This window comes from Coccinella septempunctata, chromosome 5, assembly GCF_907165205.1.
Source record: "Coccinella septempunctata chromosome 5, icCocSept1.1, whole genome shotgun sequence".
In the NCBI taxonomy this organism is placed as follows: Eukaryota; Metazoa; Arthropoda; class Insecta; order Coleoptera; family Coccinellidae; genus Coccinella; species Coccinella septempunctata.
Genome location: NC_058193.1, coordinates 9,342,519 through 9,357,718, shown reverse-complemented (window position 1 = coordinate 9,357,718; position 15,200 = coordinate 9,342,519). Strand labels below are relative to the sequence as shown.

General features: G+C 34.2%; 1 protein-coding gene and 4 long non-coding RNA genes across 6 annotated transcripts in view; 1 reads left to right on the top strand and 4 right to left on the bottom strand.

Moving 5' to 3' along the window:
• Positions 1-15,200, top strand: part of LOC123313105 (tyrosine decarboxylase-like) — a 192,797-nt gene that overhangs the window by 107,999 nt on the left and 69,598 nt on the right. The gene's annotated exons all lie outside the window — the stretch shown is intronic.
• LOC123313109 lies at positions 2,879-4,029 on the bottom strand. Its single transcript, XR_006537716.1, has 2 exons — positions 3,203-4,029; positions 2,879-3,129 (listed from the first exon to the last, which is right to left on the bottom strand). It is a non-coding gene; the product is annotated as an uncharacterized LOC123313109 (long non-coding RNA).
• On the bottom strand, positions 5,305-7,290 carry LOC123313112. Its single transcript, XR_006537719.1, has 2 exons — positions 5,928-7,290; positions 5,305-5,760 (listed from the first exon to the last, which is right to left on the bottom strand). It is a non-coding gene; the product is annotated as an uncharacterized LOC123313112 (long non-coding RNA).
• Positions 8,506-10,454, bottom strand: LOC123313110. The gene is made up of 2 exons (XR_006537717.1): positions 9,128-10,454; positions 8,506-8,960 (listed from the first exon to the last, which is right to left on the bottom strand). It is a non-coding gene; the product is annotated as an uncharacterized LOC123313110 (long non-coding RNA).
• On the bottom strand, positions 13,897-15,113 carry LOC123313108. Its single transcript, XR_006537715.1, has 2 exons — positions 14,221-15,113; positions 13,897-14,147 (listed from the first exon to the last, which is right to left on the bottom strand). It is a non-coding gene; the product is annotated as an uncharacterized LOC123313108 (long non-coding RNA).

Here is a 15,200-nt window from a genome sequence, read left to right as displayed (position 1 = left end):
TCTTTTCTCCCCAGCAACATGGATATATCAAGGGAAAATCAACAAAGACTGCAATCTTCGATCTTCTGGTGGATATTCTAGATGCACTGGAGGAAAACGAAATGGTCATTGCTCTGTTCCTAGATTTGTCAAAAGCATTTGACAGTTTGAGTCATAAATTTGTTCTCATGAAGATGGAGCAATATGGGATAAGGGATGTGGCTCTGAATTTATTCAAGTCATATCTTGAGTCGAGGACCCAAGTAGTGGCGGTAGACAACAATGGTTTCCGAGAACTATCCGAAGAGAAAGACATAAAGATAGGAGTGCCCCAAGGAAGTATTCTTGGACCGTTAATATTCATTTTATTTGTCAATGATCTCCAAAACATTTTTGAAGATACGGGGGGTGATGAAGAAATAAATACACCCTGCTTGACTGTGTTGGAAAATCCTTGTATGAAAGACAGATCCCAAATCTCCGGAAGACAATTCGCTGATGACACAAATATTTTGATAAGAGCAAGAAGTTTTTCTGAAACAACGCACTTGACAGAGAAAATTCTACGGAGGAGTGATCATTGGTTTACAAGTAATCAGCTTTGTATGAATACAGAAAAAACAAAAGCCATTATGATGAGGACATCTCATACTACAAGCGACACTCCACAACAACTAACAATGACAGCTAATGAAATAAGCTTGGTGAAGTGCACAAAATTTCTGGGAGTCTACATGGATGAAACTCTTTCTTGGACCACACATATAGATGACTTGACAAACAAATTAGCCAGCACATGCTACTCTTTGGGAGTCTTAAGAAAATATCTAGACATACATGCAATAAAGCCAGTTTATCAGGCAGTTTTTGAGTCAAGGTTACGTTATGGCATAATGTTCTATGGAAGTAGAAAAACTGCTAACAAGATCTTTATAATGCAAAAACGAGCAGTAAGAACAATGCTCAAAATGGGAATAAAAGAATCATGTAGAGGTAAATTTCGTGAATTGGGAATATTAACATCACCAGCAATTCACATTCAGGAGTGTCTTCTCTTTGTGTTCAAACACAGAGAATATTTTGAAGAAAAAACAGCTAATACATATAACACCAGGACAACACAATTGAAGTTTCCTAGGCACAGATTGACTCTAACTGAGCATGGACCAAAATATTGCTGTGTGAGGTACTTCAACAAGATCTCACCAGAATTAAGAGCCGAAAGAAACACATCAGTATTCAAGAAGAAGGTATACAGGCTACTACTGGAGTTGGAACCGTATACCATTGAAGAATTCCTTATTGATAGTTAGTTGGATTGTTTTTGTTATGTTAGTTTGACACTATTTCCATTTTATACTGTGGTTTCATTTGGAAATAAAGTTATTTATTATTATTATTATTATTTTATAGCATCGGTCTTTTCGATTTATTTAAAAAAAAAACGAAAAAAGTCGTTGAAATACAAAAAATACCTAGTAAAAATTTCCTTCCAACTCGCTAAATGATACGCCCATGTTCATTCCCAAGGTCAATTTGCTCCCTATTCAGTTGTCAAAAACGATGAATTAATTTCAAACACAACCCATCTATGACCGCCACTTTGCTTTGGCGAATTATGAAATATTTTCAAGATTGGTGTGAAATATGCCAATTTTCAATTTCAAAACGTATTATTTATCGATATTCCATTCAATAACCGACTGGATTAGTAGTGCTGAAAACTGATTACTATAAAGTGATTTCTCAAAATGTCATATGAATTCTTAGCGAACTCCCCTCAGTGGCAAAATGAAATGATCCACTCGAAATTATGAAATATTTTCAGAAAATTAACGTTAATTTTTCATGATAGGTTCAAATTATGTTCACTGTCCATAGAGGTATTCATAGCAATAAAGGGAGCAATATAAGAATATTTATTGATTGAAGAATATACCAGTATTATACAATTTTCTTGAAATGTGAATCTTATCTATACAGTAGCATAAACCTGTGTTATAAAAGATGTTACATATAATTGGAAATAAACCCTAAAAAATATGTTTCTTACAGTAGGATAATCTTATGTTAATATATTTCTTAACTTTCAATATTCAAGAGTTGCAAGATGTAAAAATTTTGCTCAGGATACTTCAAACGATTTTCCATCCTAGTATATATAGTATATATAGCTTTTCCAAAGTGGCTGCGTAGAAATATCAGTTGACATCATTCGATATCTGGCAAAATCCACTGGAATCTGTATCTACAGACCACATCACTTTTTTCATCCTCTTGAATAGTTTTAAATGATTTGCACTCTACGTAAATGTAAAATTTGACATAACCATCGATCATGTACCTTTGAATTGTTCTGCGTGCTGCAACATAAGAAAATCTGTATAAACATAAATACTATGACTGTTTGAGAAAAGTTGAAAAAGATTTATGTAATTTGGTTAATTTTTTTTTACATTCAAGTGGCCAAGAATCAGCTAATTTTTAAAAATATATGTTTTTTTAGAGATTATATTTGTATTTAGACCTACCTCTGAGGTTACTCTCTCAAATCGCATTGTCCTCCAAGGGTCCTGATAAAATTAACTCCTCATGAAGTGATCAACAAACATCTATGTCGTTCTTTTTGAGAAGTCTCAAACCATCAGAATGGATCAATTCATTGTAAAATATATCTTCATATAACATAAAGAAGTGTTTAGTAGTCATTTTCAATATATGTGAACGCCACATTTCATAAAACTTGATTGGGAAATCGAATATTTCAATATTTGAATGGCAATTCCTACTCAAATTCTAACGGTACTAACCAATACTTCTACACCTTGTTTGGGAATATTTGTTTCATTCTGATGATGTACTGTACGAAGGCATTATTTGATGGATTGTCGAGTTTTTCTTATACACAACGACTTGTGAAATAAATCAAGTTTCTCCAATTTGACATAACCTCTATCAATCATGTTCCATCATAGGCAAAGAATTATAACCATGTACGATCCATAATATTCATAATCCTACTATGGAATGATAAATTCATTGGGAATATATGCTTAATACGTAAATAATGTGATGTCCTTCACCTATATTGAATGTTGGGCCAAAGAATAACAACTTTTTCGTCGGGCCTTCGGTGTTGACACCTAGAACCTAGAATATATTTCATAAACTACACATCAAATGAAACTCTGACTATAATCAAAGAGATTTCGTTTCAACTTACCTTCTGAATCGGATATTATAAGATTCTCAGTTGCCAGCAATTTCAGCATTTCCTTATTTTTCGTATACGTTCAAATTGCTATATGTGTGGATATAGTGTTCTCCTTTGTAAAATATACTTTATTTTGATTAGAAAACGAATTAATTATCGATATTTCATTCAATAACTCCACGGAATCGTTTGAAAACTGAATCACTGTAGACAACTGTAGAGTGATTTCTCGAAATGTCATATGAAATTTCATCGAACCTCCCTCAGTGTCGAAATGATGATTATGAAATATTTTCAAGATTGGTGTGAAATATGCAAATTTTCAATTTGAAAACGTATTAATAATCGATTTTCCATTCAAAAATCAATTGAATTCGTTCTAAATTATATCAGAAATTAAAAATATTTCTCACAATAATTACGACAAATTAACTTTGGGCGACCGCCCCTTTTTCGCGAAATGGAATGTTCCATTTCACGACAACTGTCAGCGATTGAAATGTTCGATGATAGACGTCAAAAATTGATCATTTTCTTACGCTTTTTTCAAACATTTCCGTTCGGAAATAGAAAGTAACGTATGTTTCAAACGATTATATCGTTCTCGGAGAAGGGTTACACGGCCATCAATTAATCCTAACCAACTTTATCCATTAAAAATAGGCATTTTTCCGGACCCATCTTTCGACACGAAACGTCTGTGCACCCGTTACTTACCATCTTAGAGGGCAAAAATTTTTACGAAAATTCGTCATTTTCGCGAATTAATTTAAAAATATCCGAGATCGAAATCGAAAAAAGCGGCTCCATTCGGAACTAATTCGGAATCTCTACTTTCTTCTAGCGAAAACCCCAAATCTCTAGCACCCAACACGGCCGAGTAAACTGTTCCTTCATTTTAGTCTACATAACACGAAATTCTTTTAGTATATATAGACTAGTGAGCCAGGAGATTCGCCTATACTGGATAGATTCGCTTATACTGATAGATTCGCCTAGTCGGTGGATTCCCCTTCACGGGCTGATTCACTTTTAGACCAGGCTCGGGCCTACGGCCCTCGCTGGTTGCCTATCGTCCGTGCTCGGGCCTACGGCCCTCGCTGTTCCCCCCCTCACAAACAGGGCTCGGGCCTGCGGCCCTCGCAGTTAGTTACCCAGAGACCAGGCTCGGGCCTACGGCCCTCGCTGTTCCCCGCCTCACAAACAGGGCTCGCTGTTAGTTACCTATAGACCGGGCTCGGGCCTACGGCCCTCGCTTTTTATCTATCAAAAAAAAAAAAAGAAAACGGTTTCCGTACTTGCAATTATTCCATACATAACACCTGTCGCCGAAATCCAATACCAAGTATGGACGTAAATCCATCGTAATATATAAAAGCATCGCTCTTTGTGATTTATTCAAAGGAAATACGAAAAAAGTCGTCAAAATCGAAAAAAAACGTGCTAAATATTTCCATTGAAAATTTCCTTCCAACGCGCCAAATGATACGCCCATGTTCATTCCCAAGGTCAATTTTCTCCTTATTCAGTTGTCAAACCCAACATATCTATGATCGTTCCTTTGGCGAATTATGAAATAATTTCAAGATTCTTGTAGAATATGCCAATTTTCAATTTGAAAACGTATTAATTATCGATATTCCATTCAATAACCAAGTAAATTCGTCCTATATTATGCTATTTATCGTGCTATGAATCATAGAAGCATATTTATAATAAGTATAAAATCAATTCGTTATTAGTTATTTCGTAATCATTGAACTCTAAAAGAACTTCTTTCAGAGTTCACAGTTCGAAATTCATAACCGATATCTTTTACTATGCTTCAATAACTCACCGAATACTGGAAAACATCATTACAATATTTAAACTGAAATGTCTCAATAATAATTTGAGGCATATAAAAGTTTTGATCAATATGGTTATACCAAGCTAGACTAAATTTTCCATTTAACTGCATATATTATTGCGAAAACCATTAAAAAATAGTTATGAAATAAACATAAGGAGAGAGCTTTGCTTACTTCATGGAATCCTGAAAATTCACATTAAATTTTTCATCATAGATTCAAATAATGTTCACTGTTTATGCAGGTATTCATAGCAATAAGTGGGCAATGTAAGAATATTTATTGATTGAAGAATATAACAGTATCGTACATTCTTCTTGAAATGTGAATTTTATTAATACATTAGCATGAACCTCTGATATTAAGCTGTTACATATATTTGGAAATAAACCCTCAAAATTATCTTTCCTACAATATTATGTAATAATATATTTCTTAACTTTCAAGAGTTGCAAGATATAAACATTTTGCTCAGATTACTTCAAATGATTTTCCATCCTAGTATAACTTTTCAAAAGTGGCAGCGCAAAAATATCAGTTCTCATCATTCGATATCTGGCAAAATCCACTGGAATCTGTTTCTACATACCACATCACAATTTTCATCCACTTGAATAGTTACAAATAATTTGATTTTCAAGTCCTGCTATTTACTCTCTATGAAAAAGTAAAATTTGACATATCCTTCGCTCATCTACCCTTGAATTGTTCTGCATGCTAGAACATGAGAAAATTTGTATAAACATATAAACTAAGACTGTTTGAGGAAGTTGAAAGAGATCTATGTAATCTTGTAAATTCTTTTTTACATAAAAGTGGCCAAAAATCAGCTGATTTTCAAAGATATATGAGATATAAGAGGTTATATTTGTATATTGACCTACCTCCGAGGTTGCTCTCTCAAATTGAATTCTCTTCCAAGGGTCGTTCTGATACATTCAACTCATCTTGAAGTGATCAACAAATATCTATGTCATTGTTTTTCAGGAGAAGTTTCGAACCATCAGAAAGGATCAATTCATTGTAAAATACATCTTCATATAGCATATATAAGTGTTTAGTAGTCATTTTCACTATATGTGAACGCCACATTTCATAAAACTTGATTGGTAAATCGAATGTTTCAATACACTATGATTTGTATTACTCAAATTCTAACGGTACTAACCAATACTTCTACACCTTGTTTGGGAATATTTGTTTCATTCTGATGATGTACTGTTGGAATGCACTTCTCACATCTCCATTCACGAAGGCATTATTTGATGGATTGTCGAGTTTTTCTTATACACAACGACTTGTGAAATAAATCAAGTTTCCCCAATTTGACATAACCTCTATCAATCATATTTCATCATAGACCAAGAATTATTATAACCATGTACGATCCATAATATTTGTGAAATATGCTATATTTTGATTAGAAAACGTATTATTTATCGATATTTCATTCAATAACCGCTCGGAATCGTTCGATATTATGCTGAAAACAGTGAAAACTGATAACTGTAGAGTGATTTCTCGAAATGTCATATGAAATTTCATCGAACCTCCCTCAGTGTCGTAATGATGATTATGAAATATTTTCAAGATTGGTGTGAAATATGCAAATTTTCAATTTGAAAACGTATTAATTATCGATTTTCCATTCAAAAATCAATTGAATTCGTTCTAAATTATATCAGAAATTAAAAATATTGCTCATAATAATTACGACAAACGAACTTTTGAGCGACCGCCCCTTTTTCGCGAAATAGAATGTTCCATTTCACGACAACTGTCAGCGATTGAAATGTTCGATGATAGACGTCAAAACTGACCATTTTCTTACGCTTTTTTCAAACATTTCCGTTCCGAAATAGAAAGTAACGTATGTTTCAAACGATTATATCGTTCTCGGAGAAGGATTACACGGCCATCAATTTATCCTCACCAACTTTATCCATTAAGAATAGGCATTTTTCCGGACCCATATTTTCCGAAACGTCTGTGCACCCGTTACTTACCATCTTAGAGGGCAAAAATTTTTACGAAAATTCGTCATTTTCGCGAATTAATTTAAAAATATCCGAGATCGAAATCGAAAAAAGCGGCTCCATTCGGAACTAATTCGAAATCTCTACTTTCTTCTCGCGAAAACCCCCAATCTCTAGCACCCAACACGGCCGAGTAAACTGTTCCTTCATTTTAGTCTACATAACCCGAAATTATTTTAGTATATATAGACTAGTGAGCCAGGAGATTCGCCTATATTGATAGATACGCCTATACTGATAGATAGTGAGCCAGGAGATTCGCCTATACTGGATAGATTCGCTTATACTGATAGATTCGCCTAGTCGGTGGATTCCCCTTCACGGGCTGATTCACTTTTCGACCAGGCTCGGGCCTACGGCCCTCGCTGGTTGCCTATCGTCCGTGCTCGGGCCTACGGCCCTCGCTGTTCCCCCCCTCACAAACAGGGCTCGGGCCTGCGGCCCTCGCAGTTAGTTACCCAGAGACCAGGCTCGGGCCTACGGCCCTCGCTGTTCCCCGCCTCACAAACAGGGCTCGGGCCTGCGGCCCTCGCTGTTAGTTACCTATAGACCGGGCTCGGGCCTACGGCCCTCGCTTTTTATCTATCAAAAAAAAAAAAAGAAAACGGTTTCCGTACTTGCAATTATTCCATACATAACACCTGTCGCCGAAATCCAATACCAAGTATGGACGTAAATCCATCGTAATATATAAAAGCATCGCTTTTTGTGATTTATTCAAAGGAAATACGAAAAAAGTCGTCAAAATCGAAAAAAAACGTGCTAAATATTTCCATTGAAAATTTCCTTCCAACGCGCCAAATGATACGCCCATGTTCATTCCCAAGGTCAATTTTCTCCTTATTCAGTTGTCAAACCCAACATATCTATGATCGTTCCTTTGGCGAATTATAAAATAATTTCAAGATTCTTGTAGAATATGCCAATTTTCAATTTGAAAACGTATTAATTATCGATATTCCATTCAATAACCAAGTAAATTCGTTCTATATTATGCTATTTATCGTACTATGAATCATAGAAGCATATTTATAATAAGTATAAAATATCAATTCGTTATTAGTTATTTCTTAATCATTGAACTCTAAAAGAACTTCTTTCAGAGTTCACAGTTCGAAATTCATAACCGATATCTTTTACTATGCTTCAATAACTCAGCAAATACTGGAAAACATCATTACAATATTTAAACTGAAATGTCTCAATAATAATTTGAGGCATATAAAAGTTTTGATCAATATCGTTATACCAAGCTAGACTAAATTTTCCATTTAACTACATATATTATTGCGAAAACCATTAAAAAATAGTTATAAACATAAGAGAGCTTTGCTTACTTCATGGAATCCTGAAAATTCACATTAAATTTTTCATCATAGATTCAAATAATGTTCACTGTTTATGCAGGTATTCATAGCAATAAGGGGGCAATGTAAGAATATTTATTGATTGAAGAATATAACAGTATCGTACATTCTTCTTGAAATGTGAATTTTATTAATACATTAGCATGAACCTCTGATATTAAGCTGTTACATATATTTGGAAATAAACCCTCAAAATTATCTTTCCTACAATATTATGTAATAATATATTTCTTAACTTTCAAGAGTTGCAAGATGTAAACATTTTGCTCAGATTACTTCAAACGATTTTCCATCTTAGTATAACTTTTCAAAAGTGGCAGCGCAGAAATATCAGTTCTCATCATTCGATATCTGGCAAAATCCACTGGAATCTGTTTCTACATACCACATCACAATTTTCATCCACTTGAATAGTTACAAATAATTTGATTTTCAAGTCCTGCTTATTTACTCTCTATGAAAAAGTAAAATTTGACATATCCTTCGCTCATCTACCCTTGAATTGTTCTGCGTGCTAGAACATGAGAAAATTTGTATAAACACATAAACTAACACTGTTTGAGAGAAGTTGAAAGAGATCTATGTAATCTTGTAATTTTTTTTTACATAAAATTGGCCAAAAATCAGCTGATTTTCAAAGATATATGAGATATAAGAGGTTATATTTGTATATTGACCTACCTCCGAGGTTGCTCTCTCAAATTGAATTCTCTTCCAAGGGTCGTTCTGATACATTCAACTCATCTTGAAGTGATCAACAAATATCTATGTCATTGTTTTTCAGGAGAAGTTTCGAACCATCAGAAAGGATCAATTCATTGTAAAATACATCTTCACATAACATATATAAGTGTTTAGTAGTCATTTTCACTATATGTGAACGCCACATTTCATAAAACTTGATTGGTAAATCGAATGTTTCAATACACTATGATTTGTATTACTCAAATTCTAACGGTACTAACCAATACTTCTACACCTTGTTTGGGAATATTTGTTTCATTCTGATGATGTACTGTTGGAATGCACTTCTCACATCTCCATTCACGAAGGCATTATTTGATGGATTGTCGAGTTTTTCTTATACACAACGACTTGTGAAATAAATCAAGTTTCCCCAATTTGACATAACCTCTATCAATCATATTCCATCATAGACCAAGAATTATTATAACAATGTACGATCCATAATATTTGTGAAATATGCTATTTTTTGATTAGAAAACGTATTATTTAACGATATTTCATTCAATAACCGCTCGGAATCGTTTGATATTATGCTGAAAACAGTGAAAACTGATAACTGTAGAGTGATTTCTCGAAATGTCATATGAAATTTCATCGAACCTCCCTCAGTGTCGTAATGATGATTATGAAATATTTTCAAGATTGGTGTGAAATATGCCAATTTTCAATTTGAAAACGTATTAATAATCGATTTTCCATTCAAAAATCAATTGAATTCGTTCTAAATTATATCAGAAATTAAAAATATTTCTCATAATAATTACGACAAACGAACTTTGGGCGACCGCCCCTTTTTCGCGAAATGGAATGTTCCATTTCACGACAACTGTCAGCGATTGAAATGTTCGATGATAGACGTCAAAAATTGATCATTTTCTTACGCTTTTTTCATACATTTCCGTTCGGAAATAGAAAGTAACGTATGTTTCAAACGATTATATCGTTCTCGGAGAAGGGTTACACGGCCATCAATTAATCCTAACCAACTTTATCCATTAAAAATAGGCATTTTTCCCGACCCATCTTTCGACACGAAACGTCTGTGCACCCGTTACTTACCATCTTAGAGGGCAAAAATTTTTACGAAAATTCGTCATTTTCGCGAATTAATTTAAAAATATCCGAGATCGAAATCGAAAAAAGCGGCTCCATTCGGAACTAATTCGGAATCTCTACTTTCTTCTCGCGAAAACCCCAAATCTCTAGCACCCAACACGGCCGAGTAAACTGTTCCTTCATTTTAGTCTACATAACACGAAATTCTTTTAGTATATATAGACTAGTGAGCCAGGAGATTCGCCTATATTGATAGATACGCTTATACTGATAGATAGTGAGCCAGGAGATTCGCCTATATTGATAGATTAGCCTATATTGATAGATTCGCCTAGTTGGTAGATTCTCCTTCACAGGCTTATTCACATTTCGACCAGGCTCGGGCCTTCGGCCCTCGCTGTTTGCCTATCGACAATGCTCGGGCCTTCGGCCCTCGCTGTTTGCCTATCGACCAGGCTCGGGCCTACGGCCCTCGCTGTTTGCCTATCGACCGGGCTCGGGCCTACGGCCCTCGCTTTTGGTCCATCAAATGAAAAAAAAAAATGGTTTCCGTACATGCAATTATTCCATACATAACACCTGTCTCCCAAATCCAATACCAAGTATGGCCGAAAAACCATCGTTATATTTGTGATAGTTCCTATCTACAAAAAGGGAGAAAAAGATAAGTTAGAAAATTATAGACCCATAAGCCTACTACCAGCCTTTTCCAAGATATTTGAAATGTGCATCAGTCAACAATTGCTCGTTTTTCTGGAGAAACATAAGATCTTTTCTCCCCAGCAACATGGATATATCAAGGGAAAATCAACAAAGACTGCAATCTTCGATCTTCTGGTGGATATTCTAGATGCACTGGAGGAAAACGAAATGGTCATTGCTCTGTTCCTAGATTTGTCAAAAGCATTTGACAGTTTGAGTCATAAATTTGTTCTCATGAAGATGGAGCAATATGGGATAAGGGATGTGGCTCTGAATTTATTCAAGTCATATCTTGAGTCGAGGACCCAAGTAGTGGCGGTAGACAACAATGGTTTCCGAGAACTATCCGAAGAGAAAGACATAAAGATAGGAGTGCCCCAAGGAAGTATTCTTGGACCGTTAATATTCATTTTATTTGTCAATGATCTCCAAAACATTTTTGAAGATACGGGGGGTGATGAAGAAATAAATACACCCTGCTTGACTGTGTTGGAAAATCCTTGTATGAAAGACAGATCCCAAATCTCCGGAAGACAATTCGCTGATGACACAAATATTTTGATAAGAGCAAGAAGTTTTTCTGAAACAACGCACTTGACAGAGAAAATTCTACGGAGGAGTGATCATTGGTTTACAAGTAATCAGCTTTGTATGAATACAGAAAAAACAAAAGCCATTATGATGAGGACATCTCATACTACAAGCGACACTCCACAACAACTAACAATGACAGCTAATGAAATAAGCTTGGTGAAGTGCACAAAATTTCTGGGAGTCTACATGGATGAAACTCTTTCTTGGACCACACATATAGATGACTTGACAAACAAATTAGCCAGCACATGCTACTCTTTGGGAGTCTTAAGAAAATATCTAGACATACATGCAATAAAGCCAGTTTATCAGGCAGTTTTTGAGTCAAGGTTACGTTATGGCATAATGTTCTATGGAAGTAGAAAAACTGCTAACAAGATCTTTATAATGCAAAAACGAGCAGTAAGAACAATGCTCAAAATGGGAATAAAAGAATCATGTAGAGGTAAATTTCGTGAATTGGGAATATTAACATCACCAGCAATTCACATTCAGGAGTGTCTTCTCTTTGTGTTCAAACACAGAGAATATTTTGAAGAAAAAACAGCTAATACATATAACACCAGGACAACACAATTGAAGTTTCCTAGGCACAGATTGACTCTAACTGAGCATGGACCAAAATATTGCTGTGTGAGGTACTTCAACAAGATCTCACCAGAATTAAGAGCCGAAAGAAACACATCAGTATTCAAGAAGAAGGTATACAGGCTACTACTGGAGTTGGAACCGTATACCATTGAAGAATTCCTTATTGATAGTTAGTTGGATTGTTTTTGTTATGTTAGTTTGACACTATTTCCATTTTATACTGTGGTTTCATTTGGAAATAAAGTTATTTATTATTATTATTATTATTTTATAGCATCGGTCTTTTCGATTTATTTAAAAAAAAAACGAAAAAAGTCGTTGAAATACAAAAAATACCTAGTAAAAATTTCCTTCCAACTCGCTAAATGATACGCCCATGTTCATTCCCAAGGTCAATTTGCTCCCTATTCAGTTGTCAAAAACGATGAATTAATTTCAAACACAACCCATCTATGACCGCCACTTTGCTTTGGCGAATTATGAAATATTTTCAAGATTGGTGTGAAATATGCCAATTTTCAATTTCAAAACGTATTATTTATCGATATTCCATTCAATAACCGACTGGATTAGTAGTGCTGAAAACTGATTACTATAAAGTGATTTCTCAAAATGTCATATGAATTCTTAGCGAACTCCCCTCAGTGGCAAAATGAAATGATCCACTCGAAATTATGAAATATTTTCAGAAAATTAACGTTAATTTTTCATGATAGGTTCAAATTATGTTCACTGTCCATAGAGGTATTCATAGCAATAAAGGGAGCAATATAAGAATATTTATTGATTGAAGAATATACCAGTATTATACAATTTTCTTGAAATGTGAATCTTATCTATACAGTAGCATAAACCTGTGTTATAAAAGATGTTACATATAATTGGAAATAAACCCTAAAAAATATGTTTCTTACAGTAGGATAATCTTATGTTAATATATTTCTTAACTTTCAATATTCAAGAGTTGCAAGATGTAAAAATTTTGCTCAGGATACTTCAAACGATTTTCCATCCTAGTATATATAGTATATATAGCTTTTCCAAAGTGGCTGCGTAGAAATATCAGTTGACATCATTCGATATCTGGCAAAATCCACTGGAATCTGTATCTACAGACCACATCACTTTTTTCATCCTCTTGAATAGTTTTAAATGATTTGCACTCTACGTAAATGTAAAATTTGACATAACCATCGATCATGTACCTTTGAATTGTTCTGCGTGCTGCAACATAAGAAAATCTGTATAAACATAAATACTATGACTGTTTGAGAAAAGTTGAAAAAGATTTATGTAATTTGGTTAATTTTTTTTTACATTCAAGTGGCCAAGAATCAGCTAATTTTTAAAAATATATGTTTTTTTAGAGATTATATTTGTATTTAGACCTACCTCTGAGGTTACTCTCTCAAATCGCATTGTCCTCCAAGGGTCCTGATAAAATTAACTCCTCATGAAGTGATCAACAAACATCTATGTCGTTCTTTTTGAGAAGTCTCAAACCATCAGAATGGATCAATTCATTGTAAAATATATCTTCATATAACATAAAGAAGTGTTTAGTAGTCATTTTCAATATATGTGAACGCCACATTTCATAAAACTTGATTGGGAAATCGAATATTTCAATATTTGAATGGCAATTCCTACTCAAATTCTAACGGTACTAACCAATACTTCTACACCTTGTTTGGGAATATTTGTTTCATTCTGATGATGTACTGTACGAAGGCATTATTTGATGGATTGTCGAGTTTTTCTTATACACAACGACTTGTGAAATAAATCAAGTTTCTCCAATTTGACATAACCTCTATCAATCATGTTCCATCATAGGCAAAGAATTATAACCATGTACGATCCATAATATTCATAATCCTACTATGGAATGATAAATTCATTGGGAATATATGCTTAATACGTAAATAATGTGATGTCCTTCACCTATATTGAATGTTGGGCCAAAGAATAACAACTTTTTCGTCGGGCCTTCGGTGTTGACACCTAGAACCTAGAATATATTTCATAAACTACACATCAAATGAAACTCTGACTATAATCAAAGAGATTTCGTTTCAACTTACCTTCTGAATCGGATATTATAAGATTCTCAGTTGCCAGCAATTTCAGCATTTCCTTATTTTTCGTATACGTTCAAATTGCTATATGTGTGGATATAGTGTTCTCCTTTGTAAAATATACTTTATTTTGATTAGAAAACGAATTAATTATCGATATTTCATTCAATAACTCCACGGAATCGTTTGAAAACTGAATCACTGTAGACAACTGTAGAGTGATTTCTCGAAATGTCATATGAAATTTCATCGAACCTCCCTCAGTGTCGAAATGATGATTATGAAATATTTTCAAGATTGGTGTGAAATATGCAAATTTTCAATTTGAAAACGTATTAATAATCGATTTTCCATTCAAAAATCAATTGAATTCGTTCTAAATTATATCAGAAATTAAAAATATTTCTCACAATAATTACGACAAATTAACTTTGGGCGACCGCCCCTTTTTCGCGAAATGGAATGTTCCATTTCACGACAACTGTCAGCGATTGAAATGTTCGATGATAGACGTCAAAAATTGATCATTTTCTTACGCTTTTTTCAAACATTTCCGTTCGGAAATAGAAAGTAACGTATGTTTCAAACGATTATATCGTTCTCGGAGAAGGGTTACACGGCCATCAATTAATCCTAACCAACTTTATCCATTAAAAATAGGCATTTTTCCGGACCCATCTTTCGACACGAAACGTCTGTGCACCCGTTACTTACCATCTTAGAGGGCAAAAATTTTTACGAAAATTCGTCATTTTCGCGAATTAATTTAAAAATATCCGAGATCGAAATCGAAAAAAGCGGCTCCATTCGGAACTAATTCGGAATCTCTACTTTCTTCTAGCGAAAACCCCAAATCTCTAGCACCCAACACGGCCGAGTAAACTGTTCCTTCATTTTAGTCTACATAACACGAAATTCTTTTAGTATATATAGACTAGTGAGCCAGGAGATTCGCCTATACTGGATAGATTCGCTTATACTGATAG